At 34.8% G+C, this 11,675-nt stretch overlaps 1 pseudogene across 1 annotated transcript; it reads left to right on the top strand.

Annotated features, from left to right (window-relative positions):
- Positions 1-9,456: 9,456 nt before the first annotated feature.
- On the top strand, positions 9,457-10,801 carry LOC116551519 (annotated as a pseudogene). Its single transcript, XR_004268984.1, has one exon. The product of XR_004268984.1 is annotated as a chromatin modification-related protein MEAF6 pseudogene (transcript).
- Positions 10,802-11,675: the final 874 nt, after the last annotated feature.

The raw sequence follows: 11,675 nt of genomic DNA, 5'->3' as shown, positions 1-11,675 counted from the left end.
TCTCCTTTTTCTTTTAATACAAACCACTAAAATTTATAAAATAATTTCAAGTAAAATGAAGATATGTTTTAAAAAAGCAAATCAGAAAAAAACATGTTTGATGTTATGGTTTAAATTTGATATAAAATACTTAATTTTATATTATTCTTTTTTATGTTATTTTTTAATTCATTGAAATTTATTTTTTTAACTTTTAAGTTCAGGGCTATATGTGCAGGTTTGTCACATAAACTTGTGACATAAGGGTGTTGTACCAATTGTTTCATTATCCAGCATTAAGCCTAGTACCCAATTAGCTATTTTTCCTCATCCTTTCCCTCCTCCCACCTTCCACTCTCTGACAGGTCCTAGTGTGTATTGTTTCCTTCTATATGTCCATGTGTTCTTATTATTTAGCTCCCACTTATAAGTGAGAACAAGTGGTATTTGGTTTTCTGTTCATGTGTCAGTTTGCTAAGGATAATGGCCTCCAGCTCCATCCATGTGCCTGCACAAGACATGATCTCATTCTTTTTTATGGCTAGTATTCCATGGTGTGCATGTACCACATTTTCTTTCTCCATTCTATCATTGATGGGCATTTAGGTTGATTCCATGTCTTTACTATTGGGAATAACGTTGCAATGAACATATGCATGCATGTGTCTTTATAATACCCAAAGGAATATAAATCATTCTACTATAATTCTACACTATTTGTTTTTTTGTTTATATCCACAATGTAAGGATGTTTTAAATGTCTGGATTAGTACTTATATGATGAATTTATATATGTTTGTATATGTAAGTGTGTGTGTTTGAAGATAACTTATTTCATTTTAGTATACATTTATTTTGATTTCAAATATCTGTTATAAAAATCTGGAAAATAAAGTATAAATAAAAGCCACAAAATCACACCATTAAGAGACAATCATCCTTTACATTCAGTTATTGTATATCTCTCAATTATTTAAAAATATTTTAATTACTTCATTTTATCAAAAAGTTTTTATATGTTCAAAATTTATAAGTGCATTCTATTCTATTTGTAATATGTATATTCTAATTTATTGCTGAAATTAAACAATATATGTCTTATTTCTATTTTTAGACAGATTTAATATTTATATCAGTCCTTTACCATGGTTTCCCTATAACTGTTGTGGTAGCCAGAATAACTCCTGAAAATAGTCACATTCTAATGCCCAGAACCTGTGAACATGTTATGTTATGTTGCAGAACTTCCCAGATGTGATTAGAAATATGGAAATGGGAAAATTATTCTGGTTTATCTGAGTGGATCCAATTAAAGTCACCAGGGTGTTTACAAGTGACAGAGGAAGCTAATAATGTAAAAGTCAGAGACAGATTTGAAAATACTATGGTATTGGGTTTGAAAATGAAAGAAGTGGCCATGAGCCAAGGAATGTTGTCAATCTCGAGGGTCTGGAAAAGGCAAGGAAATGGATTTTTCCCTAAACCCTCTAGAAATCCCACTGATGCCCTGATTTAAGTACAGTGACACACATTTTGCACTCTTGAACTCCAAAACTAGATGATTTTTTAAAATTTTGCTGTTTTAAGTCTTCAAGTTTACATAATTTGTTATAGCAGCAATAGGAAACTAATATATCTGAGTTCTTTGCTCTATTTCTTGAATATTCAGATATGATCAAGTACGATTTCAAGAGTGCTGTGTCCCTGAGTTGGTGTTTCAGACTGGACATCTCCACCTTTATGGTAAGAGTATATATATCACATTACCCAGATCTTTTGTTGTTCCATTAACTTCTTACAATATGTTTTTCACTGAAGAAATTTTTCTCCTTTGTACATGAGTATGTTTTCCTACATGGATATATTAAGACTTTTTTCTTCATTATTCGATTTTAATGAGCTTTATAGGATTATCTCTTAGTGTTAATTATTTTGTATCAATATTTTTACTGCAAAACTCAAAGTTCTTTTCATCTACAGAGTCACATATTATTTTGGGAAAGGTTTCTTTCAATATATGTTATGAGAACTATTCTTTATGCTTTGGTCAATGCACCTTAGGAAAATTACTTAGGATACTCTGGATACTCATTATCTTTCAAGCCTATATTTATCATTTATATTCTTTACTGGATCTTTACCTGTTTGTATCACAAAATTTCTTCACTACTTTCTACTACTACCTTGACTATAATTTCACTCTAGTGTAATTTTCCCTATGTCTTGTCATATTACCTTGCTTCTGGAATATTTTAGATTATAATATCTCTCCCCACAGAAATAATCCAGTCTGCTTTTCATTTCTTTGGTTATCCTTTAATCATTTCTTTGAACTTCACTACACCTTTGTTGAGCTTTTAATAGATGCTCTGTTTGGTCAGCATTTCATGTGAAACTATAGAGAATTACTGGTCAAGTATCTTCCCTGTCAGTTAATTCTCCTTGTGATGCATTTTCTTCTCCTGACTTTTGCTCAGGTTTATTCAAAAACATTTTCATAGATTCTATCCACACAGGCATACCTCATTTTATGGTTCTTGCCTTATTGAACTTCAAAGATACTATATGTTTTACAAATTTAAGGTCCATGGCATGGCAACTCTGCATGAGGCAAGTGTACTGACTTCATTTGTCTAACAGCAAGTGCTCGCTTCATGTCTCGGTGTCACATTTTGATAATTCTCATATTTCAAATTTTATTATTTGTATTACTATTAATTATGTCAGTTACGATGATCTGTGATCAGTGATCTTTGCTGTTACTATTGTAATTTTTATGAGATGTCATGAACCCTATCCATATAAAATGGCAAGCTTGAGAAATGTTGTCCATGTTCTAAGTGTTCCAGTGACCAGCCTCATCTCTTTCCCTGTGCTCAAGCCTCCCTATTTGCAGAAACTTAACAATATTGAAATTAGGCCAGTGAATAACCCTACAATAGCCTCTAAGTGTTCAAGTGAAAACAAGAGTCTCATAGCTCTTACTTTAAATCAAAAGTTAAAAATGATTAAGATTAGTGACAAAGGCCTGTCAAAAGCCCTGATAGGTCTACAACTAGGCTTCTTGCAACAAACAGCCAAGTTGTAAATGCAAAAGAAAAGTTCTTGAAGGAAACTGAAAATGCTACTCCAGTGAACACACATGGCAAGAAAGCCAAGCAGTCTTCTTGCTGATATGGAGAAAGTTTTAGTAGCCTGGATAGAAGATAAAACCAGCCACAATATTCCCTTAGGCCAAAGCCTAATCCAGACCAATGTTCTAATTCTCTTCAATTATATGATGCTGAGAGAGGTGGGGAAGCTGCAGAAGAAAAGTTTGAAGCTAGCAGAAGTTTGTTCATGAGGTTTAAAGAAATAAGCCTTTTCCATAACATAAAAGTTCAAAGTGAAAAAGCAAGTGCTGACATAGAAACTACCACAAATTATCCAGAAGATCTAGCTAATATCATTGAAGAAGGTGGATACACTAAATGACAGATTTTTAATGTAGAAGAAACAACATTTTATTGAAAGAAGATGTTATCTAGGACTTTCACAGCTAAGAGGAGGAGTCAGTGTCTGGCTTCAAAGCTTCAAAAGACAGGCTGACTCTCTTATTAAGGGCTAATGCAGTTGGTGACTTTAACATGAAGCTAGTGCTAAATCTACTCTACCTGTGCTCTGTAAATGAAAAACAAAGTCTGAGTGACAGCACATCTATTTACAGCATGGTTTGCTGAATATTTTAAGGCCACTGTTGAGATCTACTGCTTAGAACAAAAGATTTCTTTCAAAAGATTACTTCTCATTGACAATGCACTTGATTATTTAAGAGCTCTGATGGAGATATACAAAAAAAGGTGATATTATTCTTATGCCTGCTAACACCATATGTATTCTACAGCCCATGGATCAAGGAGTAATTTTGACTTTCAAGTTTTGTTATGTAAAAAATACATTTTGTAATGCCATAGTTGCCATAGATAGTGATTCCTCTGATGGAGCTAGATAAATTGAAAATCTTGTAAAAGGCATTTACTGTTTCTAGATGCCATTTAAGAATATGTGTGATCATGAGAGGATGTCAAAATACCAACATTAACCAGAATTTGGAAGAAGTTGATTTCAACTCTCATGGATGACTGTGAGGAATTCAGGGTTTCAATGGAAGAAGTCACTGCAAATGTCATAGAAATAGCAAGAGAACTAGAATCAGAAATGGAGCCTGAAGATGTCACTGAATTGTTGCAATCTCCCGATATAATTTTAATGGGTGAGGAGTTACTTCTTATGGATAAGCAAAGAAAATGGTTTTTTGAGATGGAATCTACTCATGATGAAGATTCTATGAATATTGTTGAAATGATAAAAAAAGGATTTCAAATATTACATAAATTTAGTTGACAAAGCAGTGGCAGGGCTTGGGAGGATTCACTCCAATTCTGAAAGCAGTTCTACTGTGGGAAAAATGCTATTAAACAACATTACATGTTGCAGAGAAATCTTCTATGAAAGCAAAAGTCAGTCAATGCATATTTTATTGTTGTATTATTTTAAGAAATTATAATAGCCCCAACCTTCAGCAACCACCACCCTGATTAGTCAGCAGCCATAGACATTGAAGCAAAATTCTCACCAGCAAAAAAGTTTATGACTCACTAAAGTCTAGATTATTGTTAGTATTTTTTTAGCAATAATGTATTTTTAAATGAAGTTATGTACAGTTTTGTACAGCCTTAGATGTAAGGCTGTTGCACACTTAGACTAGTTAGAATAGTGTAATATAACTTTTGTTTGCACTGAGAAACCAAAAAAAATGCCTCTTACTTTATTGCAATATTTGCTTTACTGTGGCAGTGTGTAACTGGACCTGCAATATCTCTCAGATATGCCTGTATTTCTTACAGATTTCTCTCTTACCTGGTGAACATGCATCCTTTCAGTGTTCAGCATTCATACTAATCACAGAGAAAAACTCTGAGGCCACAGGTCCTCAGAGACTCTATCACTTAATAACTACCTTCCCCTTTCTTCAAAGGGTTTACCCTGATAATTCTCCCACAACCATACATTGAGTAGGATGCCAGATATGTAAGTAGAATACAATAGAACTTGTGTCCACATAGTTTCCCTTCAAATCTATATTTTTGCAGTTTAGATAAGTCTCTTAAAAATATTCTCCATTTCTTTTCTGGTAATATCACACCCTAGATTTCTTCAGTTGACTATCAAAAATTATTCTTTTTTACTCATATATTATGTTTCAACAAAATACAAACACCTTGAGTTTTGCTTTTGACCAATACAGTTATGTGTTGTATAATCTTTGGATGTAGGAGAAGATTTAAGTATCCATCTAAGGATAAGGAATTACTTATTATCAACTCCATATCTAAATTGGGTGTAAACATATGCCTATATAGGTAAGTTTTAATATAGGAGTCTCTCCTTATTCACAGTTTCTTTCGGTGGTTTCAGTTACCTGGGGTCAACCAAAGTCTGGAAACAGGCTAGTCCATTACAATAAGATATTGTGAGAGAGAGGAAGACCAAATAAATGTTATTTTTATAACTTATTAAATTTTTTATTATAACTTTTATTAAAGTATGTTATAATTATTCTATTTTATTATTAATGTCTTACTATGTCAATTTTTTAAATCAAGCTTTATCATAGGTATACATGTATAGGAAAAAACATAGTATATATAGATAGGTACTATCCATGGTTTCAAGCATCCACTGGGGGTCTTGAAATGTATGCTCTGCAGAAAAAGGAGAGCTTCTGTATTTTACCAGGCATTTTATGACTTGTTAATGTAAAAGAACTTAACCAAAGTGGGTCACTGGAGATTAAGTTCTTATTAAATTTCAGTACTGATCAGCAGGTGCCAGTTGGGACATACTTAGTTTTCTGAAATTATTATTAAGTATCTGAAATACATTAAGCTAATAAGAATTTAGCAAACATCCACTTAATGTCAGGCACTATGATGGGCATTTTGAAAGTATCCATTAACAAATAAATTAAAATCTCTGCCTTTATGAAAGTAGAGCTGTGACAAGCATGAATGGACTTGCATGACCTAAGAGTGACTGTCTCCTTAAATTTTGCAACCTAGATGCCTTGCTGACCTTACCCTAGGACAACCATGTGACATGAACCTTATGAAGTGTGGGGAAAATGCAACAAACAAGATAGTGAGATGGCTGGTAAATTCTTTTGGATTTAATAAAGACGGAAAATGGGATAGAAACCTTTTTAGTTGTTTAGAGCAAAGAAAAGATTTGCACTTTTAGTTAAGGATGTCTAGGGATGTTCTCTTTGAGAAGGTGGATGTTGAGTATACCTGATGGAGGAGACATAGTAAATTATATGGAAACCTTCAGGAAGAATTCTAGCTAGGAACAAGTAAAAAGGTCTTGGGTAAAACCTTACCTAGTATTCTAGAATAACACAAGAAGGCCAGTATAGTTGTAGTGGAGTGAGCAAAGGAGAATATTGTAGGAAATCAGTGATAAGACTGAGCCCAGATCATTAGACAAATTAAACCACTATGAGAACTTTGGTGTACATTCTGCATGCTATGGAAAGTACTAGAGAGTTCTGAGTTGAGAATTGTCATGGATTAACATATTTTAGCAGCACTACTCTGCTGCTATCTAGAGAAAAGACATTAGGTTGCAAGGTCCAAGTGGTAAGATCAAATGTCTACTGCAGAAACATAGAAAATGAATGTATGATAGACATATTTTGTATCTAATGCTACAGAATTTGCTGTGGGTTTGAATGGAGGGAGAAAGAGAAATAATGACATTAAGGATGACAGTTTTTTGCCTTAGTAACTGGAACATTGTTGTCCTTTATTGAAAGGCAAAGACTGTTCTGGTTAGAAAATGATAGGTTCCAAATGTGTTTTAGACATCTAAATGAAGATATTAAGTAGTCAATTTTCCCTCTAAGAATCAAGAGTTGAGGAGGGAAGCTCACGTTGGAAATATAAGTTCATCAGCATGTAGATAGTATTTAGAGTCACAGCATCAAGAAAGTGAGATTAGAATATAAAAGAAATCCTGGATTTACTGATTTGGCCTCTCCAATGTATACAGGCAGGGAGATGAGGGAATGTCAGCAGAGGAGACTGAAAAGTAGATGGAGGGAGGGGGAGGGAAGGAAGAGGGTGTTATCTTAGAAGCCAAGTGAAGGAGACATTTCAAAAGTGAGTCAAATATTACATCAGATATACCCCAAATCATATGAGAATATTATGGACCTTACTAAAATGTAATTCCTTTAAAAAAATAAGATGGATATTGCTAAATATTATACTTTTTTTGTATTTTTAGTACTTTTGTTCTTCTTGGAATTTTTTAAGCATTTTATTTACTCCATTGGTGCAAGCTGAGGGGATATAAATATCATGATGTCTGCTTCCTCCTACTGAGGAATCTGCAGTCTAAATAATGATCTTATGGTCATTGCATTGATCCATCCTATTACTTTGTAGCATATGTGAGGACAGATTGAGGCAGAAGGAGAAAAAGCAGCATTGATGGCAAAGCTACTATATTGTAAGTGCCCCCAATCTTACCTGGAGAATATTCACTGACTTTTATTGGCCAGTTGAGTCAAAAGCATCCCATCAGAGGTGGATAGCATACTAAATCTCTAGTTATGAAGTTCCAGATATTTCCAGTATCCTATTCTCACAAAAACGTGAGCATCCATCATAGTTGAAATTCAGGTTTGTAATATGTGAATTAGAAAGAAGCTAAAATACTTAGTACTAATATTGCAAAGAGTAATCTTCTAAAACAATTTTGTGGGATTCAACACAAGATTTTTCTTAGTTTTTAATTAAACCTTAATTTGGTTGTGACATTTTGATAGATTCAGACAATTTTCAGCCTTCCCACAGTGATTCGTTATTCTACCCTTTTGACAGTGCATTCTTCCCACACACAGATTTCAGGCACAGGGGCCTCAGTTGAACAAATATAATTAGTATCACACAACCTTCAATTTTATGTTTAAATACATTTTTAAAAATTGTTAACTTTGAAATAAAGTTACTTTTCATTATGAAAGACAAGAACTAAAAATATTTCATTTAAGTCTTTCGGAAAAGTGAAACAAGAAGAAGAAAGAGAGAAGAAAGGGAGTTAAAAAACACTTATTCAAAGAAGTGTATTTTTGAATTTCAACTTTTATATTAGATTCAGGGGTACATGTGCAGGTTGGTTACATGGGTACATTGCATAACACTGAGGCTTGGGGTATCAATGATTCCATCACCCAGGTAGTAAGTAGAGTACCCAATAAGTAGTTTTTCAGCCCTTTCTCCCCTTTCTCCCCTCTAGTAGTCTCTAGTGTTTGTTGTTCCCATCTTTACGTCCATGTGTACACACTGTTTAGCTCCCATTTATCAGTGAGAACGGGAGGTATTTGGTTTTCTGTTTCTCCTTTAGTTCACTTCAGATAGTAGCCTCCAGCTGCATCCCTGTGGCTGAAAAGGACACGCTTTCATTCTTTTTATGGCTGTGTGGTATTCCATGGTGTATATGTACCACATTTTCTTTATCCAGTCCACCATTAATAGGCATCTGGGTTGATTTCATGTTTCTACTCTTATGTATAGTACCGAAATGAACACACAAGTGCATGTGTCTTTTTGGGAGAATGATTTATTTTCATTTGGATATATATCCAGTAATGGGATTGCTGAGTCAAATGGTAGTTCTGTTTTAAGTTCTTCGAAAAATTTCCAAAGGCTTTCCACAGTGGCTGAACTAATTTACATTACTGTCCCCTCTTCTCTGCAGTCTGGCCAGTATGTTTTTTTTTTTTTTTTTTTTGGCTTTTTATTAATAGCCATCCTGACTGGTGTGAGATGGAATCTCACTGTGGTTTTGATTTGCATTTCTCTGATCATTACTGATGTGAAACATTTCTTCATATTTGTCGGCTACTTTTATGTCTTCTCTGGAGAAGTGTGTGTTCATGTCATTCACCCACTTTTTAAAATGGTTACCTGTTTTCTGCTTGTTGAATTGTTTAATTTCCATATAGATAATGCATAGTAGACCTTTGTCAGACGCATGATTTGTGAATATTTCCTTTCCTTCTGAAGTGTGTCTGTTTAACTCTGTCAGTAGTTTTTTCGCTGTGCAGAAATATTTTAGTTTAATTAGGTCCCACTTGTCAACTTGTCAATTTTTGTTTTTATTGCAATTGCTTTTGAAAACTTAGTCTTAAACTCTCTAAGAACTTTTAATGGTTTTTATTTGTCTGTGTTATGGTTTCATCCACTTCCATTCTAATCTTGTTTTCTAACCAGTTATCTTCAAGCATGTTTAGAATTCTTTAGAAGGGGAAATACAGTTGTCACCCAACTATTTTTCATTTCATTTTAGAATGATCCTAGGTGTAAAGAGTGAGAAATATAGAGGACTTTCTTATCCTTTGCATGTTTCTCAGAGAGGTATTCCATCAGCCATTATATTTCAAGCTATGCCTAAGTTATAGGCATTGTGTAATGTGCAGTCTTAAGAGTGATATATGAAATGCAAGAATAGGATATGCTATAGTCTGAATATGTCCCCAAAATTCATGTGTTGAAATTCAGTGGCCAATGTGATAGCATTAAGAGATGTGGCCCTTAGGAGGTGAGCAAGTCATAAGGGCATGGCCTTCATGGGTGAGAATAGGGCCTCTATAAAAGAGCTTGAGAAAATCAGTTCCTTCTCTTATACTCATCCACCAGGTCAGGACACAGCATTCATCCTCTTTTGCCTTTTGTCCCTTCTGACATGTGAGGACATAGCATTCAAGGGACCATCTTGAAAGCAAAGACCAGGCTGCCCACCCCAGCCCAACATGGTGATGCACAACTTGGTGCCACCAGGCAGATCCCAGATACCCGGCGGGAGCTGGCGGAGCTTGTGAAGTGAAGCAGGGGCTGGCGGAAACAATACAAACTTGGAGCAACAGATCTATGCTTTTGAAGGAAGCTACCTGGAAGACACTCAGATGTATGACAATATTACACCTGGCTGGGATTGGTATCTGACCAACCAAATAAAAACTCCAATAGAAAAACGATCGAAGGAATCAGAAATTTAAGGAAGATGAGCAGCTCTTCAGTAAATCCTGTTACCTCAGCAGCTGCCGAAGTGCACTGGCAGGAGTTCAGGACTAGCTCATTGAAAAGAGGGAGCCAGGAAGTGGGATGGAAAGTAGCACTGCTCCAGACTTCCATGGTGGTCAGGAAAACCAGCCCAGCCAGGAGGGCCCTGAGGATCTGGATGGATCTGTTCAGGGAGGGAAGCCTCAGAAGTCTGCCTCATCTACTTCCTTAGGGAGTCACCACAGCAGCCATAAAATGCGAAAGAATAAAAACCGCCACAGGACTGATTTGAAGTTAAACAAAAAACCACAAGCTGACTATTAGAAGATACATTAGTGCAGAAGCTTTCAGGCTGTAGAGCTCTGCTTCCCTTCTCTGACCTCACAAAGGTAAACATCCTTCACCTGAGTTTGTGGCCACCTCTGCTCTCCCAGACTCAGTGCCTGTGACTTTGAGTAGTTTGTTCTAAATGTGGTGACAAACAAGTCATTTCATTAATACATTGGATTTTTTGCTTTATGTCATTTTTAATAACAGAACTGCAGGAAGATCAAGACATGGTTATAATCCTAGCAAGTTGCTAACTGTGCATTTCTCCCTTCTTTGAATGAATGTCTCCCCCTAAACTGGCTGGCACCAGGTTCATCTGTGATACTCATCAAGAAATGTTCTCTGCTTTTGTTTTATGCTGAAAGTAGAACACAAGTCACATTTCAGATGGAGGCTGTAAATATCTGGCATTTTCTTATATTGCTTTGTGTTTTCTTATTTTTCTCTTGTTTTTATCGTCTTATTTCTTTGGGGTCTTTTTGTATTGCCTCTGTATAGCTCATACATTCCTGCTGACATATCTGGTCATCTCTTTCATGATACTCATAATTGAAAATAATCTGGTTTATCATAAGCGAACTGGGAAACTTGGCTCTGTTTTTTGCAAGGGGAGTATATAGTAACTAGCTATCCTAAATCTAAGTTGGAAGCAGATTCATGTGCAAGGAACAGAAAAAATAGAAAAACATGTTTAAATTGTTCCCTATTAAATAGCCATTTTTATTCTTTTGTATAAATAAAATTTCACAGGCTTTGGAAAAAAAAAAAAAAAAAGAAAGAAAGCAAAGACCAAACATTCACCAAGCACTGAAACTGCTAGCACATTGATCTTGAACTTCTAGCCTTTAGAAGAGGGAAAAAATTTTTTTTCAAATTTATTTATGTATTTCATCTATGTATCTAAATAGATAAAATTGTATGTATTTGTTTTATGCAACATGATGATTTGAAGTATATATACATAGTGAAATAGCCAAATCTAGCTAATTAAATATGCATTACCTCACATAATCATTTTTGTAGTAAGAACACTCAATATCCACTCTGATATGACATTGTATTTTAAGAGTATACCATGTCATAATAAACTCCAGTCCCCATGCTGTTTAATAGATCCCTTGAATTTATTCCTTTTGTTGAACTATACTTTTGTATCCTCTGACTAAAATCTCCCCAGCTCCTCCTTCTCCCTGCCAACACACAACAGCTCAGCCTCTGGTAACCACTATTCTACTGTCTATTTCTATGAAATCAACTTTT

Source organism: Sapajus apella, unplaced genomic scaffold (assembly GCF_009761245.1).
Source record: "Sapajus apella isolate SASKATOON/1434 unplaced genomic scaffold, GSC_monkey_1.0 scaffold10, whole genome shotgun sequence".
Lineage (NCBI taxonomy): Eukaryota > Metazoa > Chordata > Mammalia > Primates > Cebidae > Sapajus > Sapajus apella.
Note: the sequence above shows the minus strand (reverse complement) of the source record. Positions and strands in the feature narration are given on the sequence as shown.